General features: G+C 46.0%; 1 pseudogene; it reads left to right on the forward strand.

Annotated features, from left to right (window-relative positions):
• Positions 1 to 421: 421 nt before the first annotated feature.
• LOC136110719 (proteasome subunit alpha type-7-like) lies at positions 422 to 23431 on the forward strand (annotated as a pseudogene).
• Positions 23432 to 23666: the final 235 nt, after the last annotated feature.

Consider the following 23666-nt stretch of genomic DNA (forward strand, 5'->3'; position numbering starts at 1 on the left):
TCTTCTCCAGGCTGAACAAGGCCCTTTCCCTCAGTTTCTCCTCCCAGCAAGTGTCTCAGTCCCTGGGCATCTTAGCAGCCCTCCACTGAACATGCTCCCAGCTATCAACATCTTCAGGGGTTAGTCTATGCCAGGTGCAGGACCTGCCCTTTGTCCTTCTCTGTCGTGATGTTCCTGACGGGACAGCCCTCCTGCCTATGAGGTTTCCCAGTTTAGCATCATCAACAAATGTGATGAGAGTTGTCTCCTCAAGGTCACAGATTATTAAGGTATTAAACTGCAAAGTCTCCTGTGCTGCCCCACAAGCCCCCAGTAAGTCCCAGTAGTCTCGAGGTTGGGCACGAGACCCCTTCACCGCTGCTCTGTCAGTCTGATATTCAACTGGTTTTTACCCATCCGCTTGTCAACCCATCCAACTGTAATGGCCTATCTCGGGTACAAGAATATTGAAGGAGACCATGCCAAGAGCCTTGCTGAAGCTGAGGTGAATGACATTCACTGTTCTCCCCCCACGCAGAAATGCAGTTACTTCATCATGAAGGCCATCAAGTTTGTGAGACATTCGTTACCCTTGCTAAGTCCATGCTGATGGCTTTCGGACACGTTTTTCTCTTTTAGGTGCCCAGAAATGTCACCCAAGAGGACTCATTGGACAGGTCACTCCTCACCAAAGTGTTCTTGTACAGCTTGTGGTTCTCTGGATGGCACTTTTGGCTGCAACATTGGTTTGTTTTCCCTCACAAGAGACCTCTGCCAATAGTGTGACCTTTTGTCGAGGGTTAGGGTTGCGGGGTGACAGTCAAACCCTGCCAGATGTGTTGTCAACCTCCTCTCCCCCCCACTTCCCCCTTTTGCCCCTCCCTCTCCCCCCTTCCTACTCAGGACAGGCGATCGGGAGGGAAAGAAGGACAGAGAGAAGAGAGTTGGAAAAGTTAAAGATGTTTTACTAACGCTACTAATAAGAATAGAGAAAATAATACAAAATATACAAAACCAATCTTGTAAGTCTCAGCAACTGCAGAGCCAGCACCCAAAGTCCTGGATTAGGCTCTGTAGCCAACCAGAGCTGGATTCAGTCTCTCACTGGGCCTCAGTTCGCAGGGACGACCAGCAAGGTCCTCTCCTAATGTCAGCCATGAGGAAAAAAAGGGAAAAGGCAAAGGGACGAGATCCTCGTGATCTCCCACTTTTATATGAAGTATTCACGTGAACGGAATGTTATTCACCATTGGTCAGTCTCTCGATCACCAGTTTCTCGTTGCCCCCCTCGCGAGATGTCCATCCGTGCTTATCAATAAGTTTGCATTCCCTTGCTGGGTTTAACCAAAACATGTGTTGGGTTCTCCAGGAAAATGCAGCTGACATGAAGGCTTTAGCTGACAGGCAAATTCACTAAAAGAGAAACTTGTTTTTAACAAAACCAGGACATTCCACCCCTTATCATATGACAGTCACTGAATACTTAAACCTTATCAATACAATCTATCAATACAATCTAATTAATCACTACTACTATATATATATATACATATGTACATATATACACAGGAGTAATTAATCAGTGGACCATCCTTTGAAAAGTTCATTAAGTTCATTTTGTCACCACAGTCTCCCAGGGCAAGAAAAATCATACAAGCGCATCTCATGACCCCTGTTTGTGGGTTAAGGACACCAGCTTCGAAGAAGGTGTCGGGCGCCACTCGAAGAAGCCAGCGCTGGTTTCATCACCATTGTCTTGATCTGAAAGACACTTATTAAACATTGTTAGTGCGGCAATTCACATCGTACAGTTCAGCATTGCATATTTTCACCTAAAATCAAATCCCCTTGAGGTACACACCGAACTTCTCCATCCTCAAGCATCACCCACCAGGTGCTGCCAGGTCCCTGGGCAAAAACAATCCCACGAATAGGTTTGCCTTTGCCTGAGGCAGGAGGAACCCAGACTGCCTTTCCTAACATATTTTCCATGTGTACTACAGGGACTTTATCTCCTTCTACAGTCCGTAGAATTTCTGATTGGGCAGGCCCGGCTCGATTGGTTGATCCCCTAGTGTTGACCAACCAAGTGGCTTTTGCTAAATGTGAATCCCAGTTTTTAAAGGTTCCACCACCAAGTGCCTTTAGTGTAGTTTTTAACAAACCATTGTACCTTTCCATTTTCCCAGAGGCTGGTGCATGATATGGAATATGATATACCCACTCAATACCATGTTCTTTGGCCCAATTGTCTATAATACTGTTTTTGAAATGAGTACCATTGTCTGATTCAATTCTTTCTGGCGTACCCGGCCACCAAAGGACTTGCATCTCAAGGCCCAAGATAGTATTTCGGGCTGTAGCATGAGGTACGGCAGATGTTTCCAACCATCCAGTGGTTGCTTCCACCATTGCAAGTGCATAACACCTTGACATGTTTGTGGAAGTGTAATATAATCAATCTGCCAAGCTTCTCCATACTTATACTTTAACCATCGCCCCCCACACCATACAGGCTTTAACCGTTTCGCTTGCTTGATTTCACATTCATGAATAACCTGTGAAATAGTGTCCATAGTTAAGTCCACCCTTTAATCGCGAGCCCATTTCTATGTTGCATCTCTACCTTGATGCCCTGAAGCATCATGGGCCCACTGAGCTAGGAAAAGTTCACCTTTATGTTGCCAATCCAAGTCCACCTCATCTGCTTTATTCTTAGCAGCTTGATCCGCTTGTTGGTTGTTTAGATGTTCCTCGGTGGCTCCACTTTTAGGCACATGAGCATCTACATGACGAACTTTCACAGGCAGGCTCTCTAGCCGAGCAGCAATGTCTTGCCACAGTATGGCAGCCCAAATGGGTTTACCTCTGCGCTGCCAGTTGCTTTTCTTCCATTGCTGTAGCCACCCCTACAAGGCATTTGCTACCATCCATGAGTCAGTATAGAGACAAAGTATTGGCCACTTTTCTCGTTCAGCAATGTCCAAAGCCAGCTGGATGGCTTTCACTTCTGCAAATTGACTGGATTCACCTTGTCCTTCAGTGGCTTCTGTAACTTGTCGTGTGGGACTCCACACAGCAGCTTTCACCTTCGATGTTTTCCTACAAGACGACAGGATCCATCTGTGAACAGTGCATACTGCTTATCAGTCTCTGAAAGAGTATTATATGATGTTGCTTCTTCAGCACGTTTTACTTCCTCCTCATCTGGAGACATCCCAAAGTCTTTGCTTTCTGGCCAGTCTGTAATCACTTTTAAGATTCCTGGGTGATTGGGACTTCCAATTCGAGTGCGTTGTGTGATCAATGCAGTTCATTTACTCCATGTAACCTCGGTTGCATGATGTGGAGAGGGAACCGTCCCTTTGAACATCCAGCTCAGCACCAGCAGTCGAGGTGCCAGGAGGAGCTGTGCTTCAGTGCTGATCACTTCTGAAGCAGCTCAAACTCCTTCATATGCTGCTAATATTTCTTTTCAGTTGGAGTATAGTTGGCCTCAGATCCTTTGTATCCTCGACTCCAAAAACCTAAGGGTCGACCTTCGGTTTCTCCTGGTGCTTTGTGCCAGAGGCTCCAGGTAAGTCCATTATCTCCGGCTGCGGTGTAGAGCACATTTTTAACATCTAGTCCAGTCTGAACTGGTCCGAGGGCCACTGCATGAGTTAACTCATACTTAATGTGTTCAAAGGCTTGTCGTTGTTTCGGGCCCCACTCAAATTTGTTCTTTTTACGAGTCACCCGGTAGAGAGGGCTCACAATGTGGCTGTAGTCAGGAATGTGCATTCTCCAAAAACCTACAATGCCCAAGAAAGTCTGTGTCTCCTTTTTATTAGTAGGTGGAGACATTGCTGCAATTTTGTTGATCACATCCATTGGGATCTGACGGCGGCCATCTTGCCATTTTATTCCTAAAAACTGGATCTCTCGTGCAGGTCCCTTGACCTTGCTTCATTTTATGGCAAAACCAGCATCCAAAAGAATCTGAATTATTCTCTCACCTTTCTCAACGACTTCTTTCGCTGTGTCGCCCCATACGATGATGTCATCAATATATTGCAAGTGTTCTGGAGCTTTACCTTGCTCCAGCGTGGTCTGGATCAGTCCATGGCAGATGGTAGGGCTGTGTTTCCACCCCTGGGGCAAGCGATTCCATGTGTACTCGATGCCCCTCCAAGTGAAAGCAAACTGCGGCCTGCACTCTGCTGCTACAGGAATAGAGAAAAATGCATGAGCAATGTCAATTGTAGCATCGCACTTCACTGCCTTTGACTCCAGTTCAAATTGCAGTTCTAGCATGTCAGGCACAGCAGCACTCAGTGGGGTGTAACTTCATTCAGGCCACGATAGTCTACAGTTGGTCTCCACTCGTCACTAGACTGGCGCACTGGCCAGATTGGGCTGTTAAATGGTGAGCGGGTCTTACTGATCACACCCTGGCTTTCCAATTGACAGATCAACTTCTGGATAGGAATCAAAGAGTCTTGATTGGTGCGATATTGCCGGCGATGCACCGTCGTGGTAGTAGTTGGCACTTGCTGATCATCAACCACCAGCAGTCCTACAACAGAAGGGTCATCTGAAAGACCAGGCAAATCAGACAGCTGCTATACCAAATGCCCACCCCTTTTGGGTCTTTAAAATACCCTCTCCTGAGGTGGTCTATGCCAAGGATGCACGGAGCATCTGGACCAGTCACAATGGGATGCTTTTGCCATTTTTTTCCAGTTAGGCTCATTTCAGTCTCTACAACAGTCAGTTCCTGGGATCCCCCAGTCACTCCAACAATATTGATGGATTGCATTCCTTTATAATTAGAAGGAATTATTGTGCACTGAGCACCAGTGTCCACTAAAGCTTTGTACTCCTGGGGGTGTGTTGTACCAGGCCATCGTATTTGTACAGTCCAATAAACTCTGTTATCCCTTTCCTCCACCTGGTTGGAGGCAGGGCACCTCTATTTTCTGTTTTGCACAGTCTCTGGGTGTGAATTAGAGGTTCCTTCAAGAGCATCAGAATCTCTTCTGCTCCTTTTGTAAACTGGAGCTGCCACCTTCCTAGGAGTTTTTCCTTTTATCTCACGTACTCGTTCCTGAAGTTCTGAGGTAGGTCTTCCATGCCACTTATTCATGTTTTCTCCCTGCTCATGTAGGAAGAACCACAGTGAACCTCTTTTTGTGGGCTGCCTCTGTCCTCTCTCTCGAGATTGGAAACGCCTTCTCCTAACAGCTGAAACATAGGTTTGTGCAGGTCGTGAATGGTACGAGTCTTCTCTGAGTTCTTTGATTTCTTGCAACAGCTTTTCAAACGGTCATCAGATTTTTCACACAGTTTCTCCACAGCGGAGACACAAGCCCGTAGAGAACCAGCAAGGCTGTCCTCAAAGTACCGGAGCTGTTCAATTACTTCAGTAATATCTTATACACCCCTAGCTGACCAGACCATTCCTGCCAATGACTTAGCATATGCAGGTGGTGCACTTTGTACAAATCTGCACCACAGAGATTGTGTACAATTGATTCTATCTGGATCTGTCCCCTCTTGGTTGTCTGGTCCAAAATAGATGCTCTCTCGCACAGCTAATTCTTTCAGGAACTGGATACCCCTTTCCATAGTATTCCATTTCCCTAACTTGGATATACAGTCTTCCTTGTAGGGAAATCTTACTTTCATAGCTGCCAGGAGTCGGGTCCAGAGAGAAGTGGCATTAGATTCTCTTGAAATTGCCCTATCAATGGTGGAATCTTTTGACAGAGGTCCCAGCTGCCTGGCTTCACCGCCTTCCAATTCAACTGTTTCTGCCCCCTTGTCCCAGCATCGGAGCAGCCAGGTTAAAATATTCTCACCTTCACAACAACTAAAGTCTTTTTGCAGATCTCTCAGCTCACCTGGAGAAAAGGACCAAGTGGTGGTCACTTCATCTCCTCCCTGCCCTGATGATGCCCCTTGGGTTGATGTTGGCCCTGTGCCATCACCTGCTGCACGGGTAGTCTTTCTAGTGACTTTCTTACAACCAGCAACTGATGCTGATATGGGTTCACCATAATTTGATTCATTTCCAGAGTCTGAATGACTGTCACAGTGATTGCTGTGGTTACAGCAGCAACAGTGCCCAGTGTGTGAAGAAGATGGGGCTGCGTTGTTAGCCTTTGAGTCTGGAGAGGTGTTATCTGCAGCGACCTTGGCAGAGGAGCAATGCGGAGGAGCTGTAGCTTCAGCCTGTGAAGCCGCGGTTGGGGGGGCAGTGGCTGCAGTGGCAGCTTTCGCTGTTTTGCCTTTTCTCGAGCGGCTAGGAGTGCTTTTTGCTAAAGCTTCCGAAGGCGCACCGCAAATCTCAGGACTAAAAAGAAACGCAAACCTCCTGCTGAACCTCATTTCTCTTAACAGTAACACAAACTGACACACATTCAGCAAACCAGATAGCACCATCACAGTTCTATCAAAGCTCCAAGGATATTCAAAGCTCCCTAAAACATTTGCAAACTGTCCTAGCGAAAACACAAAAGTATTGTTAGTCAGCCTTTCTAAAGATTCGCTTGACCAATTAGCAAACACATAGCCATACTGCTCTTTAATCTGTCCCGGAGGCTTTTCAAGGTAAAGCAGAAGCGAGTAGAAATTCATTAGCAGCTGCAGTATAATTAAATAAACCAGTGCCAAACCACACAGTATCATCATGACCGCTGTCCAGTTTCTTGTTGTTATAGAATGAATACTTCGATTCAGAAGGAAACACCAACACAGATATGGGATCAGCAAGCACAATGTAGAAAATAACTGATACAACTTATGCCATAACATCTTTAAATCAGTGTAATTCACTTTGCCTTAATACCACTAAATAATATCCGAAGCAAACAGACGCGCAAGTATCACAACTCTATGAGTTGGCACGGAGCCAAGAAAATTGAAAGGTACGTCAGAGCAGTAGAAAAACCAAAGATCTCCAAATTTACCCCTTTCTCGTGCCCCACGTTGGCTGCCAATTACCTGCATTAAAAGAGAAACTTGTTTTTTAACAAAACCAGGACATGGGGTCACAGACACCAGAGGGGAGGGAGTAAGGCCAGCAGCAGAGCACAGGCTGGTGGGCTCCAGAGATAACTTTGACATACCTGGGCGGGGCTGATACAGGTGGTACCATGGGAAGCAGCTCTGAAAGGTGAAGGATCTCAGGAAATCTGAGAAGCCTTACAGGACAATTTTCTTCAAGCACAAGAATGATCTGTCCAAGTATCCACGAGAAGCAGCATTTATCTTGTGAGGCTGCTTGTCTGAACTGATAGAGGTCCAGGGAAAAAGGCAGCACACAGAAGGTGGAAGCAGGGGAAGCTGCAAAGGAGGAATTTAGGGATTTAGGGATAGTGTCAGAGCTCCCCTGGACTTGATACCTGCAGGAAAGGGTGAGGGCAGCAAGATGAACTGATGCTACTTCCTTCCTAAAAGAATAGCCAGGGCTAATGTGGGCCTGTTGCTGAACTTCGCAAGAGTAGAATCAGACAGGACTGAGGCTTCATGGATTCTCTGCCTCTGCCTCCACCTTCACCAGCAAGGTCTCCTGGACCTTTGTTCCTGAAGGCAGGAGTCTGGAGAACAACCAGGAGTGGATGGGGCTTAAGTCGGGGGTTACCTGAGAAACTCAGGCACCATTACAGAAATGGAGATGGGTCATTTGACCAGCTCCCTGAACATCAGTATCACTATGCCATGGCACCTGAGATTTCCAGGAACACACGTTTGTCCAGAGGAGTGTGATTCCTCTTGAAGTGTCTTGGCCTATCTTCTCACTCATGTGGTGTTTCAGGCACCCCTTTTTCTGACACCTTCAGTCTTTACCAGGAGACACTCCAGATCAGTATGAATTTTGTGGAGGGGGAGGAAAATAGTAGAAATACTAGTTTATGGTTATTTATTATGGAAATATTCTCTGCTTGGCTACAGTCCTGAAATCTTTACTCATCCACGCCAGACATGAAGACTATAGGAAAGTGATGCACAGAGCCTTGAATTCTAAGGGCATTTTAGATGTTAACGAGCCCTCTGCTGCCACGTTCCTGAACTGCACATATGGAAAGAATGAACAAACTTCTTATGAAGTGAAAGGTAGAGACAAACCCCAAGTTTCTGAGGTTGTTTGGGACCCCATGAAGAGCCATCACTGACAAAGCTGTGAAGGAAACAGCCGTGTCCCTAGGGGCTGGTGAAGGAAAAGTTTGGAGACACTGGTTACAGGTGGTGAAGGCAATGTGGAGGTGGCTCTGATGCCATGTCAGCCCTCAATGTTTCTTTATCTTCAGAATGACTGAGTCCCGACCCCCAGGGCCTGGTAAAGCAGACCTTTTCTCTCAAATGTTTCTCAAGGCTCTGCCTGTGGTGATTGTGAGTGTATTTGTGTTTTGGATATGGGTTTGATGTCAAGTACTGTTGTTTTAACCACAAGGCTGTGGTTTTCTGAGGATTAGGCAATGTCTGTGAACTACTCACAAACTCTCCAGCTTCTTTCATAGACCTGGGAATGGTCTTCAATCACCTAAGCTGTCCCAGTTCCACTCAATTGAATCCTCAATCTGGATCCATATTCAACCACTACAGGAGGTTCATGAGTCCTCCATGCTCATGGATGTTTCCTGAGGTCACTCCGAGAGTGAGAGGTGTGCAAGGTAAACTCATGGGACATGACTGAGCACAGCCACCCCCAGCAGCAGCCATTCCCCATCTCCCAGGCGCAGCCATGCCCACAAGTTGGGAATGTCACTGCCATATGTGACTTGCCCAAGTGAGGCCTTTCGTTTCATTTTCCAAGGAAAAACTTCCATTCCTCTTCCAACTGCAGATATCAACAGTTCTCTATTTCTGGGTTCAGACATGTTTGTAAGCATTTGCTAAAGCCATCAGCCATAACCTTGTTTCTCCCTGACGTTGTATGACTCTCTCTCCCACATGTACACACACTCAGTCACTGCTGTTCAGGGCCTCTCACTCTTCAGAAGAGCCCTTGAGCTTCTTGGTTCTTCCTGGTGCTTATTACAAGCTTCATTGCTCCCTCCAGAGCTCATGGTGAAATTTCTTGTCCATAAGAGGGCCCTTATGACCATGTCTTATTAAATGTTTGGGTTTTTTTATGATCTCTTGTGCAAAAGAATAGCCACTGAAAAGTGCAAAATCTAACAAAACTGGTGTTGAGTGAAATGCCATAAAAAATTAATGAGTTACCCCCGTGGCTGTGCCTTCCTGGCAAGGAGTCTGACCTGAGAAGGGGATCCAACCTCTTCCACTCTCTGGAGAGGCACAGGAGCCGTGTCCATGTCACCTGGGGACACATATTTGACTTTTGCCAGACCACCCTTCATATGAGCCACTTATATATGTACTTGTGGATGAGGTATCTAACCTTATAGCGCAAACATATATTTCATTGGCACTCTCCAGAATGGCTACCACAGGTGCACAGTGCTATGTTGCAGATATTTATAACCAGATTAAACTTCTTTTCTTTTTTTTTTCAATACTAACATAAATCACATAAATATGTGAAGGATTATTGATGTCTTTTCACATGATTACCCACAGAAGGCTGACCAGAAATCAGAAGCCCGAGGCTGTAGTGAATGAGACATGAACTCTCTTTAAGGTATAAAGAGAGATGTTTATTACAAACTCAGGCTTGCATTTATACTTGCTATGATGCTTGCTCAAGCATTTGCTGATTTGCTAAGTTAGTCATTACAGAAGAGATATATTTTGTGTTTCCACCAACGTTGCTGCCAGAAAAGCATTTTTTTGTCTATCACAAGTTACCCCCCTGTCCTTGATATATCAAGTAGCATACAGTCCTTTCTTCTTGTATTTTTCCACCAACACTTATTTTCACACTGTTGACTCTTGTAGTTTCTCACAGGCCCAATGTCAGAATACTGCCACAAGAGGCCAAGGGAAGGATGGTTTGGGCAATGTCCTGGGATCTGGGAAAATGACGCATGCTTTCATGTCTCCAACACCCTGCACTCATCAGTGAGAGGAATGAGAAACTCTGCCAACTAGCTCTGAACTCACAGTCATGACAATTGTTTTATGTCTAACTGCAACCAATGTTGTCCTGGCAGTTCAGAGTTTGAGCTTCCAACCGTGGAGACATTTGAAAGACCTGTAGATGTGGCACTTCGGGATATGATTTAGATTTATTGTTGGACTCGATGATCTGAAGGGTCTTTTCCAACCTAAATGATTTTATGATTCTGTGATTTGAGTCAAAAGGATTTCAACTCCTACTACCTCCAACTTCCCTCTGAGGGCAGCTGTTGTGCAGCACAACTTTCCTGGGCAGGTTGGGCAATGGTTTGATACCTATTCTGGAAGTTTTCTCCTTTCTGAGGTAAAAGACCTTTGATGAGAGATGGTTGTAGAGATTTGGGTCACAGAGGTTTGAAGTAGTCCTTTCAAAACATGAGCAGGTTGAGCTTTGGATCCAAGGAAAACTGAGACACTCTCAAAGATGTTTTTGAATAGTGGTACTATTACTAATAACAGAACTTATTCTCAGTTGTGATAATGAACTAAAGCTCTTGAATTTCATTGTCAACAGTCACTCTCACTTCTCAAAACAGGAACTACATCTCGGTAGCTAGCCTCTTGCATGAAGTTCTTAGAACAGTGATATTTTTTTCCTCTCTTCTACCTTTTTGTATCATTTAAAGAGTACATCTCTTGGACAGAAGTGCTCCGAAATCATCCTACTTCCATACCTTTTCTCCCTTTTTGTCTGACCTGATGGAGAGGTGGCATAGGGGGGTTATTTCCTTTATAGCCGAAGAACCCCAAGGAATAGATCCCAGGTTGGTGCAAAGGCACAAAGGAAGCCAGAATGTTTACGTGATGCACACTGACACACACCATTACCTGCATTTTCAGTCTCTGAAGTCCAAACTGTCCAGCAGAGTCTGGAGTTCTGAGCTCCTTTCATGTGCCCTGTGTGACACATGTAAAATGAAACTACTCCAGTCAAAAAGCTGGGTTTGATCCTCTTCACAGCCTGAAGCACCACATGTGTCAGGAGACAAGCCAGGATATCCAACGAGGACTCACTCTGCTCTGCACTTAGAGTTTAGGTGTTCTCGGCAATCTCAGGAGACAAGGTGTGCTGATTCCTGGGTTCAAGGAGCTGGTCAAGAGCCTTGTCTCCATTTCTGTAATGGTGGCTTTGATGCCTCACTGGTGTGCAGACTCTGTACATGGATGCTGACATCTACTGAGCAACCTGCTCTGACAAGATGAACAAGGTGGGCTGTTCCTTTTGGAATAGTATTATCATGGCAAAAAAGAACTTGGGTGGGGGCAAATGAAAAGGGATGGAAAATATGTGGTCAGCACTGTTTGGAGGTACTTGTAAAGCAGTCCTGTACTTGATGCAAATTATTTCTGTAGTCAGGGAGAACCTGAGAGCTCTCCCTAATTTGAAAACATGAAGGGGAAGGAAGGGCAGCATCATTCAGACTCAAAGAGGCCTTGGGAGGTGTCTTGACCAATCTCCTGCTCAAAGCAGGGTCAGACCAGATTACTCAGGGCTTTATCCAAGCACATCTTGGTCATTTTCTGGGGCAGAGTGGGTGCACACTGCATGGGAAACAGCTCCCAGTGCCTGACTATGCTCATGACTGAAAGGTTTCTCCCTTGAGAAGGAACATCAGTGATGACTTCAGCCTCTTTCCCAGGAGGTGCCCCTGGATCCCCAGGGACACCTGGAGGGAACACAGAGAAAGTGTTGCCTTGGGCTGCTCCTGTGCTGCTGAGCTGGGCTGGGCTCCTGGGACACAGGGAGCTCATGGCAAGTGGCAGCGCTGCAGAGAGACAGCTCTGCCCAGGAGCAGCTCCTCTGCGAAGCACAGCAGGGCTGAGGACTCTGCCAGGAGGTGCTGAGGAGGAGCAAGACAGAGAGAGACATTAGAGGCAATGTGGGGTGGGAGGATTGCTGTGAGTTCACAAGGAGAGAAATCTTCACAGACGGTAGGTTTGTGGCTGCACATCATTGCATCTGCAAATCATGGTGAGATTTCATAAGGCTGACACAATGAAAAGCCTACAAGATACGTAAGTAAAACTTTCAGATAGTCTCTTGCATAACACATGACACCTGCCTTTTGAGGATGAAACTGTGTGTGTAGGTCAGGGTACCCAGGGTTGTCCTGCAGAGCAGGGTCCCTGCACCTCAGGGCTGTCCCGGAGCAGGGACTCTGCCGCCTGCCAGGGTCAGCACTCAGCCTGTCCAGGGAGATCCCCATGGTGCTGTTGGGAGAAACTGTGGGTAGAAGGAGTGACCCCCAGCAGAGCAAAGTCCTTCTGCTGTTGAGATGGCACAGCTCCACATGACCCCCAGGATATTTCCAAAGGGGATGCCTTAAAAAGGAGATCAGTGCAGGTATTGCTATAAAGATAACGAGCTTTCTGGAATCTGTCTTTTCAGATTGCTATTCCAGGAATTGGTGGGAGGTGGGGCAGGGATGAGAAAAGGATAAATGGAAAAGAAGATCTCAAGTTTTGCCAAGACATCGAGACTCCGGAACTGCAACTTTGAGTGATCAACAGGTCTGACAGAAGCCTCCTAAAATCCCTTCAGTCACTTTTCTAGATGTGGACAGCAACAGAATCACCTTTGCAGGACTCATCAGGGTTGTTCTTACCTGTCCTTTTTTTCTTCCTGCAAACTAGAAGATGCTCCCCGCAGTGCCTGCAAACAGACAGGTTTCTGTAGGGCCAGGGTGAGTGCACAGAGGTTGGAATGGGGTCTGTAAAAACTGACAGGAAAAAGACACAGGACAGGGAAACACCCCCCAGATGGAAAATCTCCAGGCAGCAGAGGAAGGAAGGAAGGAAGGAAGGAAGGAAGGAAGGAAGGAAGGAAGGAAGGAAGGGGAGGAAACTAACACCAGTAATGTTGTGGAGGGAGAATTCTGAAACCTCCATATGATCCCCTGCAATGCAGAACCCTTCCTCTGAACAAGCCCCCTCGCCTCCTCTTCCACTCAGCAAAGCCATAGAGCTGAAGTAAGGTCTCCTGGAAAAGGAAAAGAGTGTGTGAAGCAGTTTGTATAAGAGATGGCTTTGATTTTGTTCAGAGAGGTCTTCCCTAACTTGTCACTGTCTTTTCTTCCTATGACAGTGCCCCATGACCAACAGCAGCTCCATCACCCAGTTCCTCCTCCTGGCATTCACAGACACACGGGAGCTGCAGCTCTTGCACTTCTGGCTCTTCCTGGGCATCTACTTGGCTGCCTTCATATTAGCTGCATTTTCCTGGAGAACCAGATACGTGTTTTGGTAAACCTAGCAATGGAATGCAAACTTATTGATAAGCATGGATGGACATCTCGTGAGAGGGGCAACGAGAAACCAGTGACCAAGAGACTGACCAACTGTGTATAACATTCCATTCACGTGAATACTTCATATAAAAGTGGGAGATCACGAGGATCTCGTCCCTTTTTTCCTTTTTCCCTTCTGCTTATGACCAACATTAGGAGAGGACCTTGCTGGTCGTCCCTGCAAATTGAGGCCTAGTGAGAGACTGAATCCAGCTCCGGTTGGTTACAGAGTCTAATCCAGGACTTTGGGTGCTGGCTCTGCAGTTGCTGAGACTTTCAAGATTGATTTTGTATATTTTGTATTATTTTCTCTATTCTTATTAGTAGCATTAGTAAAACATCTTTAATTTTTCCAATTCTTTTCTCTCTGTCCTTCTTTCCCTCCCGATCGCCTGTCCTGAGTGGGAAGCGGGGAGAGGGAGGGGCAAAATGGGGTAGTGGCTGAGGGAGAGGAGGTTAATAATACATCTGCCAGGGTTTTATTGTCACTCCACAATCTTAACCCTCGACAGTAACTCCTTACAGGTCCAGCCTGTTTTTTGCCATTTGTACTTCATTTGGTTTGATTTTTTTTTTCGTTTTTCTACTTATGACAATCTTTTCTACAAAGAAATGTCATTAGTCATAGCATTTCTACATCAGTATCTACTCATCTTGTGTGACACAGAGACTTTCAGGAGTAACTATCTCTGTGTGTTCAAATAAGGTGCCCCACAGTGACTTGTTTTCATGAGATGCTTCTTCAAAGACCTTCTCTGGAGCTGCAGGGGCAGTTCCTGTGTGCAGAGGCAAAAGGAAAATTGTCCCTGCACAGTAGCATGGCCAGAGAGGACCAGTGCTTGGTCTTTCCTAAGCTGCTCTCTGTTAACTTCCACATTCTTCTCCTGAGCCCTTTTGTTGACCTAAAGCCTGAGTGTTTTTGCAGCTTGTTCACAGTCCTGCTTCGTGGCAGTCCTGTGATCACAGGCAGGGATGGGCAATGGGGTCTATTTTGACAGAGCTGACCTCCATAAAAACACTTCCACAATGAAAGGGGATCTCCTGAGAGCAGTGCCTGAAGGCTGAGGTCTTCTTTCAAAGTTTCTATCAAGAAGATGCTCAAGAAAGTGCTCTGGCAAAGAAAACGTCCATGTACAGTTAAAGTGTGTGAGTGTGCAGGGTTGGGGCATGCAGCAGTGTCCTTACACAGTCAGATATCCTGGGATAGACTTGAAGGACCAGCAGGGCAGGGTATGGTCTGTGCCATTGTTCACTGGACGCCCTGGAGAAGATCCTCAAGGGCAATTGTCACAGATCAGTCCCTTACAACCACCATTCCCAGTACTGGGCTCTTACCCCATGTCCAAGAGGTTGTTTGTTTCTCCATGGAGGGACACCATATGACTAGGTCAAAAGTCCATGTTTGCACTGTACTAGTAGGATGTAAGCAGGCTCATCATGTAAATGTTGTGAGATAAATCCAAGTGAGCACAGACACCATCAGCTGTTCCTAGAGGTGCCATAAAGGTCAGTAGGTCAGACAGTAGAATCTTTAAGTCACTTCACCTTGAGCATAAATCCCCTGGGAAACCACCTGAATGCAGCACTGGGATGTGCTTCCTGGAACCTATGTCCCAATGTGCATTTTTCATACCATGGGTCATCTCAGACAGGTGCACAGCAGAGAGACACAGCAGAGGGCTGAGGTTCCTCCTAGCCTCTGGGAGTGGAACAGGTGGCCGGAGAGTCTGCTGCAGGGCCTCTGCGTGTGCAAGGGAAGCACTTGTGTTTCCATACACCCCTGTCAGAGCCCTGACATTCCTGTGTGTGACTCCAGGAACAACTCCCACCATCCAAATGAGATTTCTCTCGCTGGCCTTGTCTGGTTCCTTGCAAATGCCCCTGTCTGCTATGTCAGCCTTCCTGTCTTTATGGCCTGTCCTGTTTATTACACAGTATGAAAGAAGGACACCTCTTGAGCATCTCACCCATGCAGTCAGAAAGGGTTCTGCAAGCATGAGCGTTACTTTCTACAAGGTGGCATTTCTCGCCTTCCACAAAGCACATCTAGGGAGTGTGATGCAGTCAGAAGCACACACACCTCCATGTTTCACCTCTCTGAACTTCCTTCACACTTTCTTTAACCACCTAAAAGACAAACAAATGCTCTCACTCATAGGTGTCCTAGGAGGAGAGAGGAGACACAAAGACCTACAGATTTCCACAGAACAAGGGGACAAGGACAATCAGACAATTGTCAATGGAATTTCCTCCAATGGGAATGAGGAATGTCCTCAATCCTCAGGAAAAAAATCTCTTCCTCCCCTCTGTCATAACTTGCCCCACAATTGTGGTTGGGGGCACCCTCATCATGGGGCTACCAGCGGAAAACTTGGAAACCTGTTGCATCTCCACCACCCTGACTGTGCCCTGACTGGGGACAGCACAATATCTGCTCACAGCAATGTTAGTGCTATTTCCTGCACCTGTACATTTATAGAAGAAATTTGATTAAATATAACCTTCTTTCTGAAGAGTCTCATTTAGCATTAGTGGCTCAGCACTAGTAGCTAAAGTAGTTTAAGCCTTAGACTGCAAGAGCTGACTGAGTCTGAACATTTTGATAAAACTAATGTTGCTAAAACAGAACTAGCTGAATTGGCCAATATGAGTAGAATTAAGAAGATAAGGACCAGTGAATCAATTTCAGGAGATGACAGTAACTTCAGAATGCCAGTCCAGTGACAGGGAAAATCAATAAGAAATCAAGAGACAACTGAGCAGGATTAAGTGATTGGATTTGGGGATTGAATTCTGGGTCATACAACTCTAATTGAGGGGCACAGTCTGGAGTAGGGGTCCCTCCCTGGAGGCACCCATCTCGAACTGTAAGCTAAGAAATAATAAAAGAGGAGTTGGAAACCTTCACTCGGACCTCACATTTTCAGCAGGACCTGGGCTTCAGAGCCTATTATGGTGGCCAGTATGTGTAAATCCGGAACAATATATGGAGTGTTTCCTGCTGGTGGACACATTCGATGATCAGTACTGGGCTGTGTGCCACCCCCTTCTCTCTGCAAGGTTCCTGAACTGGAAAGGTTGTTTTCAGAAGACAACTGCTTTTTGGCTAGGGGGACTGATGTCATCTACATGAATAATTTCATTCTTGTCCCAGACCCCTCTTTGTGGCTCCAGCATACTTAATAACTCGTCTGTGATTTTTCCACAGTGGTGGAATTCTCTTGCAGTAAAACCATGACACTCTTGCTCATAACCTGCATTTTAGATCCAGCCTTCCCCTTCCTGTTGACGTGACATCCTATGAGTGCATCAGAGCTGCCTCCCTGGGACAGCTCTCCTGACCAGCTTGGGCAGGCAGAAGGCCTTCTCCACGTGCTCCTCTCATCTCATTACTGACACTGTTTGCTACATCATTGTCTGTGTGATGCCCAGAACAGCCCTCCTGAGATAGTTTAACAAAGTCCTTCTTAAAAACCATCCTGGCCCCTGCTCACCTATCACCTCTCTCCTCTCACCTACAGCCTACAGAGCAGAAAGCACAAGGAAGCACTGACAAAAAGGCTTAAGAAAGCTGTGAGATACAGATAGAGCCCGTTGGAATTATTGGCCTGTTGGAAGAAATATCTTCTGGTTCTCTTCTGAACTGGCCCTGAAGGACCTGGGCAGGCGTGTGCTGTGTCCTGGGCACTCCTCTGGTAGTGTGGGATATCAAGAAGGCTTTTGGTGTCAAGGAGGTTGAGAAGGCTGGCCAGTGTCATTGTGAGACCTCCTTCAAACACCTTGGAAAGGCCAGAGCTGCCAGAGATGTTACTGGGGACTTGTAAAAGGCAGACATGAAAGCAGCCTTCAAAAAGGGCAGGAAGGAGGATTGGGAGAATTACAGAGTGGTCAGTCTCACCAGGGAAGGGAAGTCATCCTGCAGTCATCTCCAGCCATTTCAAGGACAAGGAAGGGATTGCATAACACACGTGGAAGGGAAAAAAAGGAGATGTTTTGTAGTGGGACTTCAGCAAGGCCTTTGATGTGGTCTCCTGTAGTGTCCTTAATAGACAAACCATCAGTGTGTAATGAAAGCCGTTCTAGCCAGGAGCACAAAGCACAGCAGTGCATGGGCTGCTTGTGGGGAAAGTTAACTCAGTCCCAGGCAGACCCAGTGCAATGGTGTTCAGGGGACTCTTCCAACTTGTGTTATTCTAGGATTCCTTAGAGAGCTCTTTCAAAACAGATCAGAGAGAGGAAGAAGAAAAAACAGAGAGGCAGAAGCAGAGATAGAAAATGCACCAATGTAAATACAATGGTTTCTCCACTCAAACTCTTGGTAGGAAATATATTAGAAATGTTTGATGAAACCAGCTTACTTTCCTCTGATCACATACTGGACCACAAGGAAAGTGATGGCTGGATGTGATATCATGTGGTCAGTTATGTCTCAGGAACTCATAATCCAGCAGGAAGCCAATGGCTGTGGAGGGGGATGTGAAGTCATTTCTGTCTCTGGAGCTGATAGGCCAGTAGCAGGAACATGGCTGGGAAAGGGACTGTGAGGTCACGTCTTTCTGAAATAGCTTATAGGTCAGCCATTCACTCATGGCTGGGATTTGTGATTTTAAGCTCACAGCTACCAGTGTCTCTGACAGGGCAGCAGAAGGCACCTAATTGGCACATTGACTGTGAGATCCCCTCTGCCAAAGGACCTGGGTTCACTCCAAGAACGGCGGCTGATATTTTGGTTGTCACATCTCTTCTGCAGCAGGACAGCAGCAGGTACCTGGCTTAGTTCTGTCTAACTGAGAGGATGAAAGGTGACTAGACTTGGAAGACTATGGTGAGGTTACTTCTCTCTGGTCAAGTGAAAGGCTACAAGAAAACGGATGGGTTGAGGTTCTGGCTTGAAGGAAAGTTTCCCAGATGGTGAAGCTTTCCTTGGAGATAGGAAACAGCAGGAGAGAGAAACGCTGCCATACAATGTAGCTTGAAAGGTGAAGACTGCACATAAGAAGGAAGAAATGTCACTCAAAGGGTAGTGCTGTGATATAACAAATCATCCAGAAGGATGAGAACTCTCCATCTCTTTGTGTTTCAAGGAACGGTGTGAGGATGGAGACAAATCAGTGAATGTGTGAAAATACCAGGGTGAGAGCAAGGGAAGGAAGTGAGATCGCTGTCCACAGCCCACTGTGGTGGAGATTACAAAGGGGGCTGGAAGGGCTGGAAGTCAACAAGAGAACCCAAGTCTTTGTCCCCACAGCTATGACAACTGTCTCTGCCACCAAGACCTATGAGGAGACATGTTGTCCTCAGGCACTGGGAGGGGCCTCATGGCCTCCTTGCACACCCCCAGTAAGGCTGGGAGCTGTCACACCATTGTCCTTCACTCAGCATCACACACCCAACGTCGTCCTGCCCCAGGAAGAGCCCTGAGCAATGTGTGAAGGACAGGATCTGCCTTCCCAGGGGCTGGGGGTCAGGCCTTGGCCTCTCTGCTTCATCCAACAAAACTAGGGTTTTCTCAGCATCTGAGCTCCCTGCACATTCCCTTTGTCTATCTGCTATCATGGTCTCCAATTATCTGCTCTAATGAGTCCCTGGGGAGGCTTTGTTGGCAGTTTGTTGGTAGTTGGTAGTTTGCCTCAGCAGAACTCATTATTACTTCAAGGTACTTAGTATTTTTTAATTCTGACTTTGGCTTCTGGAAAGGTTTGTGCAATCTCCTCTCAGCATCTGAGGTTGAAGGACTCAACACCAAATGCACTATGGCCCTCATTACACTGAAAAAAGCCCTAACAAATGATGACTCTTGCTCTAATTGTCTTCTGGTCTTGCACAGTTAATTAGAGAGGTTTCCTGCTGTAGTTTTGGAGAAAGATTTCAAAGAGTCTCTAATAAATATGCATTTTTATTGTAAAGGGTGTAGTTTAGTTTAGAGAAGAGGTAATTGCAGCATTATCTGATTGATATTGATCCAGGGACTCTCCTAAGGAGATCTGAACTGGTTGGAGAAGCTGTCCTTTGAGGTCTCACACAGAGGACAATCTTGCTCTACATGTCCCCAACCCCATAATTTCTCTTATTGACCACCTGGGACTTGCATCCCTTTTCCTTACATCAGACTTCTCCACTGCAGTCTGCAGCTGGATGTTACAGCTCCTTTGCACCACCTCCCCTCTGCTGTCTTTAGAGACCTGGCTGCACAGAGGAAAAGAGGCATTGTTCTTATTTTTCAACAAACAAATGAAATAAAACTGTATTCCAAGTACCTGCTGCCACAATAAGGGTCACCGTCCACAAGGCTTGACCATTCAAAATATGTTTCAGACAGAAAAGAAATTATAAAATAAACACAATTAAAGAGTTGGTTAAAGACAGACTACTGAAAGACAGGCAAGTTTATAACTCCCTGAAGCTCAAAGCAGCAACTGGATTGTTGAGAGGTGTCTGAAAGACCAAAGAGTAAGGGGAAGGGAAATCCAGAGACCAATCACAGGCTCTTATGTGCATATTGGCTGCTGGAAAGGTGACTTTAGTTAAGATCAGTTTACTTAGAACTCTCAGAATTACATGAAAGATTAAGGAGATCAAAGGGAGAGTGCTGTCAAGGCCAGTCTAGTGGAAGGCCAATAGTTCTCTTGTTATGATGCACATCCTGAAAATTTCTCATTTTGATCTCATAGGAAAACATGGATATTTTATTAGAAGTATTAGATTGTTTCAGCTGAGGAGTTCCTGCTCTTACTTTCAAATGTGTAAAATTTCTCAAGTTTCCAGGCAGAGTTCCGTTATCTGACTATGAGTATCCAGTGCTGCCTCCAGAGGAGCCAGTGTCTCTGAGGTCCACGTCTTGGACTGGGCGCAGTCACAGAGGACCTCGTAGAGATAAGAGACCCTTGGAAGCTGCAGCTGGAGCCTGGGCAGAGAGTTCCAGGGTACCTACACTGGCACCATTTACCCTTGTTTCTGTAACTGCATCCCAACCCAATCTTACAATGACTTGCCTTTGCAAACAAGGGCAGCACACAAAATCCCCCAGAGGTCATCATATTAAAACAAGACAAAACAAGGAGGGTGACAACACCAGCAATGTTTTATGCTTGAACTTGCAACAGGACAGGACATCTTTCATTCTCTTTCTTTGTTGCTTCATTTTAGTAAGATGTTCTAAAACATTTCCATCATACTGAAACCTGCAGTTTTAAGAAAGGTAATTCTTGTGTCGTACACAGAGCCCAGGGTCCCCAAAACACTCTCTTCCCATAACTGTCCATGTTACCTCTAACTCACAGAGTGAGTCATGCTTTTAAGGTGTTGACTGGTCTTGCCTGATGGAGGAAACTATGGTAAAAAGCTCAAGTAAAACACTCTTTTTGGATGGACAAATTGGCACTGATCTCATCAGATCTCTGTTGTCTGTCTTTCTACGTAAGTATATGGAAAAAATCTATATTTATGTATAGGTAGACATATAGAAGAATCATAGAATCATGTAGAATGGAAAAGATCTTTCAGGTCATCATGGCTGACCACAAACCTACAACTTCCAACCCCCTACTAAACCATGTCCCTAAGCACCACTTCTCACCTCCAGGGATGGTGACTCAACCACCTCCCTGGGCAGCCTATTCCAAAGCCTGACAACTCTTTCATGCAGTTAGAAACTTTTCTTTTTCATAGCTAGCATGGTCATTGTTTGGATTCATTTTGAAAACAAGAAGATAACACCCTGGAACAGAATTAATGTTTTGTTTTGTTTTGTTTTGTTTTTTCCAGTAACTTGCGAGTGTCATTGAGTTGGGACAAAGAGAATGTAAGAACTTATTGTTATCTTAGTTGTTGTCTGGGAGCCAAGGTCTTTTCTGAATTCTCTGGCTGCAGGTGTGAGGCAGCAGGGAAGTGGGGCATGGATGAGTGTAGGAATCGGTCCAAAGAATAGTATTTGCCTGAACATCGTCATCAAGAACAGACGGACAATGGCTTGGAGAGAGGCCTGAGGAGAAGAACTGTGTTGCACAGGTCTCTCCAACCTGGGGACAATAGCTGCTGTCCAGAAGATGGATTTTCACCTGTTGCTTCAGCCAAACTTGCCCGCCACCTCCTCCCTCTTACTAAGGACAGTGAAGAAGAGCATGCGCAGAGGCTCACTGAGGGTCACCCAACGAACAAGTAAGAGACCCCTGAACGTGAGGCTATGTAGACGCAGACAGGTTCTGGCAGGAGAAGCGGAGATTCTTCAAGCTTGCACAGTTAAGCCTGAATTGCGAAACAAAGGCAGAGACTGGCCTCAAACAATGGGAGCGAGGGGGGGTGAAGAAGCATAAAAGATGACTCCTGACTGGACATCACTGAGATTTTCCCACCAAAGGATCATGGATCATGACAGAGGACCGGCAGGATGCTGTTCGGGACCTGGGACCATAGGGACACCTTTGGACCCATGTTGGTAACCAATCCTCTTTCCCCCTTTTCTTTTTCTTTCCCTTTTTCTCTACTTTCTCTATCACATGCTGCTTTACAGGCTAAAGAAGAAAGTAACACTGTTTGATTGAATTATAACCCCTTAGCATTTTGGTTGCCTTAATTTTGTGCTTAGAGATCAAGGTAGACGGACCATCACGAGTCCATCACCGAATGGACCGTGACAATGGGACAGACCTTGATTGACATCCAGACTGATCATTGAGAATATTTCATGTCATTTGTGTCATGCTTCATGTTTAAGGAGAGTTGGAGTTTTCCAGCTAGAGGGGACAGAAAGGGAAACGTAGATTCATTCTTGTTTTGCTCCATTCCAGTGGAGTTCTGTTTGAGAATTCTTTTTTGCCACTCTGTTGTTTTGCAGAAGCCTCTGGGCCTTTCTGCCTTTTTCTCTTTTCTCTCTCCAGGGTCGGCTGTTCAGGACAAGGGTGTCTCCTCCTGGGACTGGCTGCTCAGTGTGAATGGATTTTGTGAGGAATTCGACTGAGTATCTTTTACTTCACATTCTATTTTCTATACATTATTAGAAGTAGTGCGTTATTGTTATAATTTTGTTATTTCATTAAACTGTTTTATTTATCTCAATCCATGAGTTTTCCACTTCTTTGATTCTCTCCCCTAGTTGGTGGCAGGGTCACAGAATGAGCGAGTGAGTGGCTATCGTTGTTATATTCCTAGTTTGGGAATACCCAGCTCCCTCAGCCACTCCCCATCAGACTTGTGCTCCAGACCCTTCACCAGCTCCATTGCTCTTCTCTGAACTCTCTCCAGCACCTCAAGGTCTTTCCTGTAGTAAGGAGCCCAAAACTGAACACAGAATTCGAGGTGTGGCCTCACTAGTGCCCAGTACAGGGGGACAGTCGCTGCCCTGGTCCTGTTGGCCACACTGTTTGTGGGCCATCACCATATTCTTCAATGATGGGCATCTTTCCTAGGTGGAGTAGGCCCAGGAGGTGGTGAAGAAGGGCTTCACTGTGGCTGGAGTAAGAGGGAAGGATCTTATTGTTCTTGGTGTGGAAAACAAGTCTGTGGCATAACTTCAGGATGAAAGACCTGTATGGATGATCTGTGCTCAGGATAACAATGTCTGCATGGCTTTTGCAGGAGTGATGGTTGTTGCCAGAATAGTTATAAACAGAGCTCATGCGGAGTGTCAAAGCCACAGACTGACAGTGGAGCATCCCGTCACCATGGTGTACATCAGTCCTTATATTGCTAGCCTAAAACAGAAATATACACAGAGCAATGGCTGCAGATCTTTTGGTATCTCTGCTCTTACCATGGGATTTGACTTTGATGGAACCCCCAGGCTGTACCAGACCAATCCCTCTGGTACATACCATGCTTGGATGGCTAATGTCATTGTCAGAGGAGCCAAATTTGTGTGTGAATTTCTGTAGAAAAACTATACTTGCGGAACCATTGAAACAGATGATCTCACTATCAAACTTGTAATCAGGGCTCTTTGTGAGGTGGTGCAGTCTGGTGGGAAGAATATTGAGCTGGCAGTTATGAGGACAGAGTAGCTGCTGAAGATCAGAAACCATGAAGAAATTCAGAAATATGTTGCTGAAATTTAAAAAGAAAAGGAAGAAAATGAAAAAGAAAACAGGAGAAAACACCATGATTAATGAAATTTAACTGCTTAGTTGCTTCTTTTTAATTCAAGTGATGGGTTATTCTCTATAGACATGCAAGCATTCCACTTAGACCTCACCGCCCTGTGATTCTGTGGTAGACACCAGGATGCTGTTGGCCTTCTTGGACACATGGGCACACTGCTGGCCACTGTTGTCCAACATCGCAGGTCCTTTTCCACAGATGACAAGTGGTGCCCCTCAGGGGTCCGTACTTGGACCAGGACTG

This window comes from Patagioenas fasciata, chromosome 21, assembly GCF_037038585.1.
Source record: "Patagioenas fasciata isolate bPatFas1 chromosome 21, bPatFas1.hap1, whole genome shotgun sequence".
Taxonomy (NCBI): Eukaryota; Metazoa; Chordata; class Aves; order Columbiformes; family Columbidae; genus Patagioenas; species Patagioenas fasciata.